This window comes from Sceloporus undulatus, unplaced genomic scaffold, assembly GCF_019175285.1.
Source record: "Sceloporus undulatus isolate JIND9_A2432 ecotype Alabama unplaced genomic scaffold, SceUnd_v1.1 scaffold_16, whole genome shotgun sequence".
NCBI classification, from domain to species: Eukaryota; Metazoa; Chordata; class Lepidosauria; order Squamata; family Phrynosomatidae; genus Sceloporus; species Sceloporus undulatus.
Genome location: NW_024802938.1, coordinates 3,324,905 through 3,341,369, shown reverse-complemented (window position 1 = coordinate 3,341,369; position 16,465 = coordinate 3,324,905). Strand labels below are relative to the sequence as shown.

The following is a 16,465-nucleotide window of genomic DNA, read 5'->3' as shown; positions in this document are numbered from 1 at the left end:
GAAGGAAGAGAAGTATGCATAACCATGACACACAGCCACAGAGCTACTAAAAGGAGGATAGAGGAAGTGGGTGGAGGTCACCAGAAATACATAACAATAATGATGACATAGATACTGGAGAAAATGTGGGAGAGGAGGAAGACTTTGAAAGAAATGACGAGCTGGAGACAAAGAGGTGACAGGGAGAGAGCAAGTGTATTTTTGTCCAGAAATGAACAATAGATTTTTTTAAAAAGTTAACAATTATAGACAGATATCCCTGCCCTGGAAGATTATCTATCTATGTTGTTGTGTTGTTAGGGGATTTTGTGGCCATTAAGGACCACTTTAAAATAGTCTTAATTATTCCAAATATAGCTCATTCACTCTATCCAAATGGAGGATCAAAAATACTACAGAGCCAGTTAGGAAATTATAAGTACATGTGTGCATAACATGACATCATGTGTTGTAATAAGTGCAGATGAATATAGTTATCCTTGTTTCTTTGATACATGACTAAAATACCATGGTTGTTTACAACATTTAGAAATAAATAGATTTAAATGGGAAAATTACCTGGGGCTGCCAGGCGGCTGTAGCACCCCTCCTCCACCAGCAACTGTAGTGGACTGCCTTGCCCTCCATTCCTACCCACTGGCCTTCCCTACCCCAGAAGAAGGGGCAGAAGGGCTAGGCAGCAAGAGGGAAATGAGAGCAAAGTGGGCAATGATGCGCCAAGCATTTGGGAAAGGTGCTGTTGCTGCCCTGCAGCCCCCTCCAGGTATGTCAGGGCTACTGGCTGGGCAGGAAAAGGAGGTGATGGAGGCAGTGGTGGCCAGGGACTCCTTTCCTTGCCAAGTATCAGCATCACTCCACCCCCACCAGAGCTTGCAGCAGGTATACAGATGGCAGAGATACCCTGGCTGGTGGAGGGAAGAAGCCAGAGGTTACCTTGGGATGAACAATGAGCAGCTATCCCTCCAGGTGTTCACCCCCATCTGAGGTGTCACCTGGAGCAATATGACCCCTGCACCCTATTAGTCGCTCCTGCCAATACTGCCATGATCATGAATATTTAGTGTAGTTGAATACAGAGCAGTTAAATATCTTTAACTCTAGATTATGAATCTGTAGCTGAAATGGAGGATACCAGCCAATATTTATCAGACATGGACACAAGACTCTGTAAGCTTTTGACTGCGGTGTTATGTTGATATGAGCAATGTCAATCTGATTTTTATTTCATATTTTCAGATGTGTTTTTGTTTCCTGCATCCTTGCTTTCTGTTCACGTGTGTTCATCCGCCTGTCTGTATTTGGAGCTTATCACTCCACTTAAATAACCCAGTTTGCCTCTTTCAAATTCAAGCCTAAATCAGAAGGCAGCCAGGTTCTACCACAAGGATTTTGCTCCTGAAGCCGCCATGCGAGTACAGCCCGGCTGTAGCCCAGATCCCAGGCGATCTCTGGTGACCGTTTTTTCCAAGTTGGAAAGCTCCCGGCTTCAAAATAAGGCCGCTGGAGCTCACCTGGGACCAGGCTACAGCCGGGCTGTACTCGCCCATTGACCTCAGCAGCAAAATCCTTGCTGTAGGACCCAGCTGCCTCCCGATTTAGGCTTGAATTTGGATGAGGTAAGACAGGTTATTTAAGCATAGCAATAAGCTCCTTTCTTCCTTCCACCCTTTAGTGGGTGGGTGAATGAGAAGTGGGGTTTACCAAAATTCATGCAGCTCTTTCCTTCTTTCCAGAGCCCAAGATTAGGATTGGACAGGGGGTGGAAGCCATGGATCACCTGTATTCTAGTAAGATTTTTACTGCAGTAATGTAAGCTCTATAGGAGGCAAAATATTAAGAGAAAAATCAATCCATGTGAACATCAAATCAGAATCAACAGACCTGAAATAAACATCCTTTCTCAATAAAAAATATAATGGACAAGGCTTTCTATTTTAGTATTTTAGTGTAAACATAACAACAGCACTTCTTCATTAATTGTCCTTGATCTGACAATAGCTCAGTAGGATAATTAGACTGTAAGCAAAAATCTGAACAGATATGTATTCTTCTTCCAAAGCAACATGTGTGTTGAGGTCATGTTCAAAACCATCGCCCAGCTTTCAATTAGCCAAGTGTCCGGTTTTTGCTTTTTAAGTCCAACAAACAATTCCGTTTGTCCCCCTTTCCCCCTTCTTCTGCACATTTGAGAATCCAAATCACTTTACCTTCAGACTTGGTTTTTGATGATCTACTTTACAGAAAGCACAACTGGGAAAGGTAATATTACTGAAGGCTGTGATGCTGAGTTCAAGTTGGCAAAGGATAAGAAGAAGGTATTCTGTTTATAGAGAGAAGTCCTAAAGCTGAGAAAATGCTTTGAACATGAGGAAATGTTCATAGGCCTAACAAAGAGACTGGCCTCTTCCTGCCATAAGCTCTGACAGGATTCCTGTGCTACTGTTTACACAGCACACAGTGGCCATAAGCCAGATTTCCCACCCATTTGACAGGCTAGCAGATATATGATTCAATGAAAGTAGTGGCTGTCCTTTTGAGGAAAACACTTAACAAAAACTTGCCTATTAAGGCTCTGCACCAGGCAAAAATTTAGGAGAAAAATCAGCAAATGCATGTAGAACTTGCTATCTCTAATGTCATACTTTTCACTCAGTAACTCCCTTTCAGACACCCAATAGCCCTGAAGAGAGCTGCTGCCTGCAAGTACTATACAAAAAAGATATAGGAAATATATAGTTTTTCTAGCAATTTTTGCTGAAAAGGATCCCATGTGGTTCATATGGTTGGAATCCAAGCATACATACATACATACATATTCACATGCATTCTGCAAGCTGAATATTGACCTGTTGAAGTAACATCTGCTTTCCATGGTATCTTTATGTGAAATTTGAAAATTCTTAATAGTACAGATTGAAATATCTAAGCCATATGTTCTCACTGGGGAATTCTGCCTCCTAAACGCAAATGTAATGATTTGGCTAATGGTTCTCCAGACAACATTTATAAAATGACCAAAGGGATTCTATTCTTTGTTACTAGTTCACACATTCTAGGACTTATTCATAGAATGCAAACACCTTCTGGAACAGACCTATCTCTAAAACAAAAGAAAGGGCAACTATTAATTATTTATGCAGTTCTCTTTTTTATATCTGCTGGTCTGGTCTGGTTTGGTTTGATGGGGAGGGGAGTTGGCTCCAAAATGCTTAATTATTCAAATTTTTTCTAATCTGTTTTTCAAATTTCCTCCACAGCAATTTACATTAGAAAACAAAATAAAAAGGGTTACAGAATGATCGCACAACAAATTAAAAACATTATAAAAATCTGCAAAACTAATAAAAACAGGAGACACAGTCATAAAATGCTTTGTGGGGGGAAAAAGACATGTTTAAATTCTGCCTAAAATTTCTGAATGATTTTGCAGGAAAGAATACCTGGAAGTTGCATTACCACCACTAAGAAGGACCTGTTTGTGGCACTAAACAATACGATCAGAAGCTAATGACAGACCAGAGAGCACACTCTTTAATGTTGCTTGAAGGTACTGGAAGACTCATTTGAGTGAAGGCAGACTTAAAAATAACAAGGAGTCAGATTGTTAAGGGTTATACATTTTTGTTGTGTGATTGTCGGTTGCATTTATATCTCACCTTTCTCCAAAAATGGAATCCAACACCTTAATACTTGGCCTTAATCAAACTGATAGTCCCAAATAGAGAAGACTCAATGAATCAATGAGTTGTACATAAGTGTTGATTTTCCATTTGATTCTCTAGGTCGACTCAAATTGGGACTAGTAATTGGAGTTGGACCATTATTACTAGCTATTTAAATTGAACCTGGAAATGAATTGTTAACCAATGCAGGTTTAATATGATGAGGGGGGGTGTGACAAGGACACATGGCAGGGAAAATGTGTTAAACAAGATCACATGTCAGAGAAAGCAAAATAAACAGATCCATCCTTTTCATGGTAAAAGACTCTGAGTGTTTTGCTCTTAAAAGTTTGGGTCAGACGCCTGTTTTATCCAGCAGTTGTTTGAGATGCTGAGTTAGGGTCACTACACTCTAAAGGAGAAAAGTCAGAAAGTAACCTTAAGGCCTAATAAATTAGAATCATGTTGAAGGAAACAGTTTGCTTACATATAGAAAATGTTGTAAGTTCCTGGAGATTTCAAGTTAAGCTACACATTCTGAGCCATGTTCCAAAAACATCTTGAAATGTTCTACTGCTATGGTAACAGCTACAATATAGGAATAAGTTACAAAGAACAAGTGTGATATATAAATCGTCTGAGAATAGTACTTTCGCCTTATTTCTGAGTTTGTTTCTATGTTATTTCTTTTCATTGTTCAACTGCTGCCACTGCATGTTTTTGTAAGAATGCTACTAAGTTGGTTAAATTGCTTGTGTGATCTCAAGACAGAGGACACTATCACATGGAGGAGGCAAGCGTTATGAAAACGGGATTAAAACGTGGTAATAGCATGATTGGGAGGAAAATTATCACACTCCCATGTGTTTCTCCCATTTGTGTACGTGCCTTTGAGTAATAACAGGCGTCTCTGTTATTACCCAATGATGCATCCATTACAGTTTATGCATGGGACATGAATGGGAGAAGTACATGGGGGTGTGATAATCTTCCCCCCAATTGCACTATTACCATGTTTTAATCACATTTTCACGATGCTTGCCTCCCATGTGATTGAGTCCAGAGTCCACCCAGCACTAGAGCTGCTTGTATACCACAGAATTAATGCAGTTTGACACCAACTTAACTGACATGCTTCAATGCTATAGAATTCTGGGATTTGTAATTTTGTGAGATACTTAGCCTTCTCTGCTAGAGACCTGTAGTGCCAAAGCAAACTACAAATCCCAGGATTCCACAGGATGGAGCCACAACAGTTAAAGCAGTGTCAAACTACATTAATTCTGCAATGTGTAAATAGCCTGTCATTAGAAATGCTGTTAAATTCAATCTACTATCAGACTCCATTTATTAACCTTAAAAAGTTTTTAAAAATCCCCTTCAACCCCTCCCTCAAAAGCCTCATCATCTTTAACTGCTACTTTGAAGACAGGTAACACATGCTGAAAACAGCTAAACCCATTGAATTTGGCCCCTGCAATTGCACGAGAATTTCATTTTGTTTGTTTTACCAAAATATGCATTTTAAAAAAATAAAAGTACATTAAAATGACAACAGGAAACAATTGAATATAAAAGTTATCTGGGGGAAGTAAAACAGACTTATCTGTGGAACTCTAAATATGATCCATCTACCTTGCTTTAACCAGCATCCTGGTGACTATCACATCCTGTGTCTGGGCTTCTTTTAACTTCAGGGCCTTGAATCAACAATGTACCTGTATACATCTGAACTTTCCCCAACATTTTTGTATTAGCTAGAAAGCTGGTATTTTAAAAGACACTAACAAAAGTGAAGGTGCTGAGGACTGCTTCGTACATGACAATTTCCTTTATGGTGTTTCATCTCTGTGTAGCAAATTGTAATGCCTGCAGCTGCCCTTCAAGACTCAAATTCCATGCCAGATTCCAGATCCTACTGGGTCACATCATGTGCACGGATGTACAGAGTACACCCAACCCTGAGCATAACACAACAGGTGAACTGGATTCACCACTTCAAAGAGTTCGTTATCTCCTCTTCCGCCTTTTGCCTTTGTTTCTCGATGTCCACCATCTGTAAGTAGTTATTGATTTTATTACTTTCAGAAACTGCTCAGCATTTGCTTTTCATCATCTCCTTTCTATGGAATAACATCCCACCCTGACACATGCCAAGAGTTAATCAGATTCGGTTGGAATGCATTAAGCAACCCACTTTTCTACTGCAGTTGCTATTAATGCATTGTTTAATCAGTTTATAATGGTGATTAAGTTGGTATTGCAAGAAAACCCTTTTAGGGGACACTGTTCTGATCATTTTCTTCATGTCAGCAAGCATGAAGTAATTATTTTTATTTTAATTTTAAAACTCTCTCACACACACGCACACACAAACACACACACATTCTCATTTAAGTGATTAACAATTTTTGAATAAATGGGGCAGTTCGTTGATTTGTCTAACATATGTCTTTGTGTATGGATAGTATACAGTGCTGAAGTCTGTTTTCTAGTCCAGCCTGCCTCTAGTCTCTAACAATGCAGATAATATTTTAAAAGAGGAGAAAAATAATTGTTGCTGTTGTGTGCCTTGAAGTCATTTCTGACCTATGGTGACCCTGAGAAAAAGGGCTTTTCTTGGCAGAATTTTTGCAGAGGAAGTTTGTCCTTGCATTCATCTGAGGCTGAGAGAGTGTGACTTGCCCAAGGTTAGCCAGTGGGTTTCCAAGGCCAAGTGGGGATTCAAACCCTGATCTCCCACTGTCCTAATCCAATACTCCAACCGTTGCACCATGCTAGCTCTAGAAAAATACTGCAAACTCCATTTAACATATTTATTTGTTTAACATTTATATGCATTCGCATCAACCATATGGATACCACAGTGGTGTGCAAAAATTAATTTAAAAATGAAATATTAAAACAAAAATATTCTTTAAATAATGGAAAATTAAGTCAGAGATCAGCGATTCTTCCATTCCTCACCTTTCACATTACATAATTATCATTCTGTGATTCAACTTTAATTACTATCACTGCAACCTATAGAATTGGGAGGGGGGAAGTTGTAGTTTGGTGGGACATTACAGGAACCCTCTCGCTGTCCCTTCCTCAACTGCAAATCCCAGGATTCCACAGGACAGAACCATGGCAGTTCAAATGGAACTATATTGCCATTTGTATACTATTAAAAGACCCTCTGCCAAGCATTTGCACAAACTGAAGATGATGGACCAAGGAGGAGTTTGTGTCTCCTTTGACAACAGATCACAGCATCTTGGGTAACAAAGATGATGCTACTTTTGAGGAACAGGTCTGGAACAACTTCTAGTGCAGTTGTTGAGAATGTGGACTATGGAAATGCCTTACAGAAAAAGGGACTTTTTTCCACACCTGGTGGCTTTGCCTGAAGGCAAGAAAGTTCTAGTTACAAATACACAGAACAATTACAGAAATTTTATAAATAAAATTGGAATTTAAACTAGAAGTCTTTCTCTTAGGGATGATAAATGACAATATGGAAAAGAGCCACGGCAAAATACTATTTCACATGTTTACGGCAGCCAGAGTCACATATGTCAAATTTTGGAAACAAGAAAATACCCTGGATCTAGAAGAATGGTCTTCAAGACTCCAGGACTATTCAGTAAATGACAAACTTACCCAATTATTGAGGAATAATTCAATGGAAATAATAAATAATAATAATAAAATCTTTATTTGTATCCCGCCCTTCCAAACGATCAGGGCGGCTTACAATGATGCAGCAAGTGCAAGCAGAATACAAAGGTTAAAAACATATACACAACAACAACAATAATCTAAAAAACAACAATAAAAGTCCCTTAGCCCAACCTCATGGCCACGGAAGAGGAGGGAGGCCCACAGGATATTTAATCGGGGAATGCCTGCTTGAATAGGAAGGTTTTGAGGTCCTTCCTAAATTGGGCCAGGGTGGTAGATGAGCGGAGCTCCGTGGGCAGCGTGTTCCAAAGGGCTGGGGCAGCTGTGGAAAAGGCCCTTCTCGAAGTGGAAGCTAACCTGGCCCCAGGCACCTTCAGTAATTGCTGCCCAGATGTTCTGAGGGTGCGAGGCGGAATGTACGGGGAGAGGCGGTCCTTTAGGTATCCTGGGCCCAAGCCATTTAGGGCTTTATAGGTAATAACCAACGCCTTATATTGAGCTCGGAAGCGGATGGGCAGCCAATGAAGATCTTTTAGCACAGGTGTTATGTGGCTGGTCCTGGATACGCCAGTGACCAGCCGGGCTGCCATATTCTGTACCATTTGCAGCTTCCGAGTTTGGTATAAGGGTTGCCCCATGTAGAGTACGTTGCAGAAATCCAGTCTCGAAGTTACCAGAGCATGTACAACAGTTTCTAGGTCCCTCTGGGCCAGGTATGGGCGCAGCTGGCGAATCAGCCGAAGCTGATAACAGGTGCTCTTGACCGTCGCATTCACCTGAGCAGTCAGGTGAAGCGACGAGTCAAGAAGCACCCCCAGACTGCGCACGGAGTCCTTCACAGGGAGCGTGACCCCGTTCAGGACAGGTGGAACCACCGCCATTCCTGGACCAGGGGAACCTATCACTAGTACCTCCGTTTTCTCTGGATTTAGTTTGAGTCGGTTTTTCCTCATCCAGCCCATTACTGACTCCAGACAGGCCACAAGAGGAGAGACGCCATCCCCAGTCACTGCATCAGTCGGAGACATAGAGAAAATGATTTGGGTGTCATCAGCGTACTGATAACCCCGCGCCCCATGTCTCCGGATGATCTCTCCCAGCGGTTTCATGTAAATGTTAAATAGCATGGGAGACAGAATGGCTCCTTGAGGGACCCCGGTTTTAAGGGCCCGCTCGCTGGAGCACACGTCTCCCAGCTGTACCATCTGGGACCTCCCAGAGAGGTAGGAGCGGAACCACTGGAGCACAGTGCCCCCGACTCCCACCTCAGCCAGGCGCCCCAGAAGGATACCATGGTCTATGGTATCGAAAGCCGCTGAGATGTCCAAGAGCACCAGCAGGGACACGCTTCCCCTGTCAATGCCCAGACGGAGATCATCGACCAAGGCGACCATGGCTGTCTCAACCCCGTGACCCGCCCGGAAGCCAGTTTGAAATGGGTCCAGATAATCCGTTTCATCCAAGACCGCCTGAAGCTGGATCGCAACCGCCCTCTCGATCACCTTTCCCAAAAATGGTAGCAGCGAAACAGGCCGATAATTATTATGAACCAGGGGGTCGAGGGAGGGCTTTTTTAGGATCGGTTTTACAATGGCCAATTTGAGATCCGATGGAAATTGCCCATCCCTCAAAGATGTATTAATTATCCGGCGTAACAATAGCGTTACCACCGGTCCCCCCTGGGCCGCTAACCATGGGGGAAAAGTTTGAAAAAGAATGGAAAAGGAGAATAGCTTATTTGAGATCTTTATGAAATCTGTGAAAGAGTAAAGAAACCGGGGGGGGGGGGATTGCTGAACTAGAAATAATTAATCAATAATTTTGCATAATAACAAAAACATGGATTAATTGCATAATTCCATAGAAAAACATTATGAACTCTTTTGGCATAAAAATAAATGATTTAAGAAGATAGATGACAATTGGATAAATAATGGAAAGACTAGAATAGACAACGAAACAGATGTGTACACCTTAAAAGTTAAGTACTATTTCAAATATTAGAAGCTAACAAAGAAGAAAGGAAGTTTGTCTTGAGTTATAAATGTTGTTATTGTACTGGTTTTTTATGGTTTTTGAAATATGTTTGTACTATATGTCTATACTTGTTATTATTCTTGTTTTCTTTTATGTATATATAAAAATAAATAAATAAAAAGAATGTAGACTATGAACCAAGAAGTAAATTCGAATCACTGTCCAGTAAGAAATGTAAATCTTCCCTTACTTCATTCTTGTATTCGAGAACAAAAGATATCAATAGTCTTTTTGCTGGTCAGAATTTGCAGGTTTTTTGTGCATTCTTCAATTGTTTTTCACATTTGCGGACTTTTTGGATATTTTCCCCCAAAAAATGGATTTGTAGAAAATACAGTTTTTGCATAAAATTGCTTATTTTTCTGCAAAACCCCTTTCAGAAGTTAAAAAAAAAACCTCATTACAGTAGGGTTTTTTCCCCTAGTGAGCTGTCTTGACAAAAATGAGAAAAACTGAGAATATTACTTTTATCTTATGAGCAAGTGTTCACACAGGGTTTCACATGACAATACAATTGCTTTTTATTTTATCTTAGGACTTTATCACATGGAGAAAATTTGGGAAAATAGGGTTTTTAAACAGCGAGTATTCTGTAAAAATTGTGCAATCGTGATTAAGATTTTCACATGACATTGCGATTAAAAAGTCATTATCCCAGTAATAATCAGCAACAAATCATTCATGGTGAAATCCCTTGAATGATTTATTGCTGGTTATTCCCAGGATAATGACTCTTTAATCTCTAAGTGTGTAAGAATCTTAATCGCTATTGTACAATTTTCATGGAATATTCACTGTGTAAACGCCCGATTTTACCCTGTGTGATAAAGTCCTTACTTTTATTGTAAACAACCTTGGGATTGTTAAATGGAAAGTGGTATAAAACTCTCTGAATATAAAATCAGTCCCCATACATTGATCCAGTGCAACGGTGACAAAAAATCATGCCACGTGAATGAGCCATCTATAACAGTTTTAATATGCACAGCTTATACAAACCCTTCTTTGCCACTCCCCCTCTTTCAAGATTGTGAAAAGTTGCTTGGAGCATTGCATATCCTGCAGAATTTCACAAATGAAAATCAGGACCCATCTGGCCAAACAATATTAAGTGTGGTCAAAGTTGCAAAAGGAAGAACACATAAGCTAGATGGGGCTTCAGCAATTTGGACAAGATTCTGCTCCCTCTCCTTCTCTCCCCCTGCTAAGTTAATTGGTATAAACTACTGTTCCACTTGAATTCAGTTTGCAGCCATTGAAGTAAGGTGAGGTGAGGACAAAGGAGGAAGAGGGAGAAACTGGGATATTTTAAAGGCAGGTAAAAAAGTGGGACAGTGGAGGATTCATTGGGATTGTCCCTAGCAAACTGGTCTTAAATAAATTTCAGTTTTAGTTCAAACACAGGGAACTACAACTTTAACTAAATAATGAATTCCAAAAGCTGAAACTATTCTTTGATACTGATTTGTTCTCATTAACTAGAATGTATGTAGACCACAGTTCCCTGAGTCTGGACATTGCAGAGAACTGTGGAAATTGGAAATGCATTATTCTGGTGTCCTTCTCTGCCACACAAAAGAAGAAACTGTGAGAGAAGGTAAGCATGAGAAAAAGGCAACTTGGAAAAACTGCAGATTGACTGGGCACATTCATGTAAGTGGGAAGGTCTGGCTTCCCATTATATCTGAAGAGAGAATGGCTTATCGGAAGCAAGATCTAAACCAGCAGGGCCTCCAGGCTCTTAGGCAGTGTGTTTTCTAGATAGCTGGGGCATAGATTACTGCTACTAAGAATGTCCCACATGGAGAATATGTGTGCATGTTTCTCGGCAACAGATAAAATGACATTATTACTGGGGGAGGGGAGAGACTGAGATTGCTCCTCAGTTTGGCCATTACTATAACAACTCTTGGATTTTATTCACACTCTACACCTAGCACACAAATTGATTCTTTAAGGAAAGAATTGTAGCCACGGGATTAATGCAGTATCTTGAAAACCAAAAAAACATCCAGGGGTAGCTGTGCTGACCATATAGCAAATCTAATAACAACAAAACCCCACCAAACAGTGATGCCTTTATTGGGACAGCCAAAATGCACAATATATATGTTGCAAGCTTTCAAAGCTACACTGGGTTCTTCATCAGGTAATGTGTTAAAACCATACAGGGGGGGGACTGAAGATGTTAGTCCTAGGCATGCATTTTGCTGTCTTTGTTTTCAGTTCAGATGGTATGAAAGAGTATTTCTTACAGGTTGGCACCTCCTCTTTCTGGCCATGTGGCTACTGGGAGATTCTCAAAGTCCATGAAATTTAAGATCCATTTGCAATACAAAAAAGACACTTCCTTTACAATGCAATATTTCTCCATCCTTTGTGAGGCCACAGGCTCACAATTCAGTGTCCTCTGTCTACAAAGGGTCCTGTGGCCTCACATACTGGATTGCAAAGAAAGTATCTTTTTGTGTTGCAAATGGATGTTAAATTTTCTGGACTTTGAGAATGGCCTGAAGGAAGAGGTTCCAGCCTGCAAGAAATACCACTCCATACCATCTGAACTGAGAACAAAACAGCAAAATGAAGGCCTATGACTAGCATCTTTGATTTTTTTTTCTTCTGTATGGTTTTTAACACCTTGCCTGATGAAGAAGCCAGTGTTGCTTTGAAAGCTTGCAACATGTACAGTATATTGTGCATCTTGGCTGGTCCAATAATGGTATCACTGTTTGGTGGATTTTTGTAGCCGCAGGATTAATGTGCATGAGAGACATTGCATCAGCAGTCCTCATATCCAGAGTGCATGTTTTCATTTTTGTCACATAAAACAAGATTACAGACAAATGTACACATATAGAAATCCCTACATGAAATTGAGGTGAAGTAAATGCACATAAATTAGGAGCAAAGATCACTACCCATTCCCATATCTACAGTTATCAGTTCTATATGATAAGAATGTGTATTAAGTACTTCTGACACTCATTTATATTGGGGGGCAGGGAAATCCCAAGCATGCTTTAACTAGATGTTTTGGTTGAATAACTAAGCAATCTGCAAATAGTGTTGTGTTAAGGGACATTGCAACCTTCCTCTCCTTTTCTCTGTTCCTTATGCTTCTGTAAACAAAAATAAATTCCTACAGAGAGCATGTTGCCATGGTTGCAATGCTAACCACAGAAATGTGAACTGGACAGAAATCGATGTAGTAATGCATCCCAATATTTTTGCAAAGCCCAGATTTTTCCCAGTTGTTTCAGGGCTGCCTCACACGCATTATGTGTTTGATGTGTGGAATGCAAACATCTTGCACAAATGCATAAAACAGGAACATTTACCACTAGTTGTATTCCACTTACAGAGTTGGGGATAGTTTTGTAGAGAAGAGGAGACTGGTAAACTTCCCTGAATATTGTCCCTAGTGTCCTCCCGCCATAGCAAAACAACCTCTTCCCCAACAGCCCTAGTATTCATGAAGTAGCAACAGGTGACAACATTTTACAACAATGTTGTAAACAGGACATCTTTTGAACAACAGTGAAGGAGGCCCAGGAGGATGATTAGCTGGGGGAATCAATGAGTTGCCCAATATTGGATTTGTATCTGAATATAAATTAACTTAAGGAAGTTTAAAGAAAGTTAACCATCCCTCCTCACCATGCCTCCTGTGTCACATACAATTACTAAGAAATTCTGGGATTTGAAATCCAAAATTAACTTTTCCAAGCTTTCCTCATCTGACAGAGTACAAAAAGGGGAGCCAACCATCCAGAGAATCCTTTCAAGCAGGAACAGTTGATCTTGGGTCCTAAGACTATGGCCTGTTACAGACTGCCAAAATAAAGCTGCTTCGAGTCTTTTTGGAGGTATGCTATTTAAATGATGCATGGGTCCTAACAGTCTGGAGGTCGCGCCAAAGTCACACTCCGTTCCTAAGCACTGGAGGGCAGCTTTGATGCAGCTTCCGGACTTTTAGGACCCATGCATCATTTAAACAGCATACCTCCAAAGAGACCTGAAGCAGTTTTATTTGGGCAGTCTGTAACAGGCCAATATTTCAGTTAAAGTATTAATTCAAAGGCATGAAAGAGTGCTAAAAGAGCTGGTTCAGTTTTAAAATATATCACAACAACAGGAGATGAAAATGGATTAGAAGTACTATAGAATCTGTGTTCTGCACTCCTGAAACTCACAAAATAAGGGCCAAGTGAGCATCTTTCAAGAGAGAATTCCACATTCTAGGGATCACCACTGGGAAACTCTGGGACCCTATGAAAATCATATCTGAAAGTGACAGAACAGGGAAGAGGCCTTAGGGCCCATTCACATTACAAAAAAAATCGGTTCTGAAACCGATTCAATCACGTGAAGTTCCTACTCACCCCGAATCTCACACAAGCGAATCCGGGGCTTGCACACCCGTTCCGTGTTAAATGGCCCCTAACGCGGGTCTTTTGAAATCGGCGCAAATGCCATTTCTTTTTAAAAACCCCGGGTCCTGGGAATGAGAACTTGGCCTCGATCACGATCGAGGCAAATTGAGGGAGGGATTTAGGTCAGAGGGTGGGCAAAGGGCAAGGCATTTCCTCCCGTCATCGGAGGGGAGGGGGAGGAGGAAAGAGCCCTGGGAAGAAGGGAGCAAGGGAAGGCATTCTTTAGGAGCCTCTTTTCCCTGCATCCCCTGCCCAAAGCCCTCTGTCGCTGGGCATTCCTTCCCTTGCAGGAGGAAAAAATCAGGTCATGAACGGAGCTCATGTCAGGCAACCCCCCCCCTTTTCAAATTCAAACAATTTTTTTTGAGCGAACATGCGCATTGTTTATATTCCAGAGGCAGATGGAGCTAGGCTTGCACTTGGATATCCTTGGATCTCCTTGCTTTCTGCAGAGGGAGAAGCTACAAATGTTGCAAACAATCAATGTTACATTTTTAACAATTTTTTTGAGCAAATATGCGCATGATTTGTCTTCTTGAGCAGATACAGCAAGGGAAGCAAAGGGAAAGCTAATGTTGCTTTTAAAAGCAAAAAAAAAAAACAAAAAAAAAAAGCATGGCAATCCCATCCTCTGCCTGGGACAGGGGGAGATCTGACCCAAAAGCCCACAGGTTTATAAAAAAAGAGAGAGAGAGAGAGAGAGGCATCTCTCTCCCTGCTTCAGCCGCTGAAACCCCTGTGCCTGGCTCTTTAAAAAGGGAGGACACTTCCCCCGATGCCCTGAAAACATCACCATGACGATAGCTTGATTGGCAGCGGCCAATCTACAGAATGCATTCGATTTCTGTCAAAATGCATTCGATTTCAATTTGTAGTGGGCACTTGCTAACGGAGCGATTCGGGGGAGGGGCATCCGGATCATCCCAGTTCCCTCCATGTCTTTTAGGCCAGTATGAATGGGGCCTTAGATGTTGAACACAATTCACAAACACATTCCTGTGGCATTAGGTTTCCCAGATCTCAGGATCTAAACCTTCTCATTGATTCCTTTCTCTTTTAATTGTTGATTTCACTTTTCTCTCTTTCTTGACCTTCTTCTCCCTCCCCTAGAATTCTTGGCTAAACTTCGTATCACTATCCCATCCTCTTTCTTTTTCTCCCCCCCCCCCACCTGCCACTTCTGATTACATTTACCAATGCTCTCATTTCCTAGTCTATCTCTTTGTCATCATCTTTCTCTTCTGTTTCCCACAACTCCTGATGAAACTTTTTCTTCTTTCCTCTCCTCCTGGTTTTCTGTTTTTGTTTTGGTCCTCCTTCATTCTGCTGCTCACAGTTGCTAGCTAAATTCCCTCCCTCCCCTCCCTTCCTTCTCTCTCTTTCTCCCTTATCCTTTGTACATGTCCCTCTTCCACAAACAACTCTTGGCTAAAGATCTGTAGACTATCTGTGCTGAGACCTGACTTAGGAGCAAAAGCTATTTCAAATGGTTGAAGGAGAGGATCAAATGTCACCGTGCTTTGCCCTGGCTCTAGAATAAGCTATCCATCACTGTATTGGTGCTTGCTCCTAAACCTCAGCTTAACTCCTTCCCTACCCATAAAGACTTGCCAGATGTGACCAAGTGATAAAATATATTAAATCTGAAACAACAATAACACCTGCCAAAATTGTATTCCAATCTTTTGGACAACTGGTTAACATCATATTGCAGATACCGAGATTGTAGACAGAGCTGCCATGCCAGGAGGGAAAGAGGAGGAGGAAGAAGAAAAGGAGGAGGAGGAGGACTACTTCTATGACCAAGACCATGCCTAGCATTTCTGTTGATGCTTCACTCTACTTTTCTTCATACAGCGTAGGAGAAAATTCATTCCCACGCAGCAGTGGTGAGTTGGAGGAATGCCTAGTGCTGAAAAAGTCAAGAGTCAGAAGAACATTTACAAAGAGAAACACAAACATGAATTGCTAGATTTGACAGGTGCATAAACCACGAAGGAACTCATTACATGTATCTGAACTGATGTTTTGGTAAACCTTTTTGCTTCACAATTCAATCCACTGCCATAAAATGCATAGCACTTGTCAACTCTCGTTGAGAGGAAATAAGCCACATTTTAGTATCAGTTTTACATCTGTAGTTTAACGGACTTCTGCAGCAGCAATGTGTGGCATCCAAAGGTCATAGTGATATTATCGTTATTATTCATCATCTACCAAACAAAATGCAAATTGCCATTTCAGGACGTCATTTTCCATTCACATAAACAAAGAAGATAAGGATTCTTAAACATTTTCTTCCAACAAGCAAAGTATTCTCAGCTTCTCAAATTTCCAAGAAAATCTACTGGTAGAAAATTAACAGTTTTTGTTTACACTAACTTCCACAATTTACAGATTCTTTCAAGCAGCTGCTCCCTCAAACAGGAAGGAACAAATGCAATCAGCACATGGCTTGGAAAATTTAGTCCCCAGATTTCTGAGTATTGTAATTTTAAAAATAAATAAATAAACCTACCTTTTCCGAGCTTTGACTCACAAGTAGGATAGATTTGATCCTTGAACATCAAAAATGTCCTGCATCAAACTAAGAATTTGATATGTATTTGGATGTAACTTTTCTTCTCTAGAATGAGATATCTATGTCTCTATGAACACAAATAGAAT

General features: G+C 40.7%; 1 long non-coding RNA gene across 2 annotated transcripts; it reads left to right on the top strand.

Moving 5' to 3' along the window:
- Nucleotides 1-1,672: 1,672 nt before the first annotated feature.
- Nucleotides 1,673-15,630, top strand: LOC121917353. 2 transcript variants are annotated; one of them, XR_006101007.1, is made up of 5 exons: nucleotides 1,673-1,787; nucleotides 3,431-3,547; nucleotides 5,519-5,720; nucleotides 10,848-10,962; nucleotides 15,513-15,630. It is a non-coding gene; the product is annotated as an uncharacterized LOC121917353 (long non-coding RNA). The 2 variants fall into 2 exon arrangements; XR_006101006.1 differs by lacking the exon at nucleotides 1,673-1,787 and having other exon boundaries at nucleotides 3,014-3,547.
- Nucleotides 15,631-16,465: the final 835 nt, after the last annotated feature.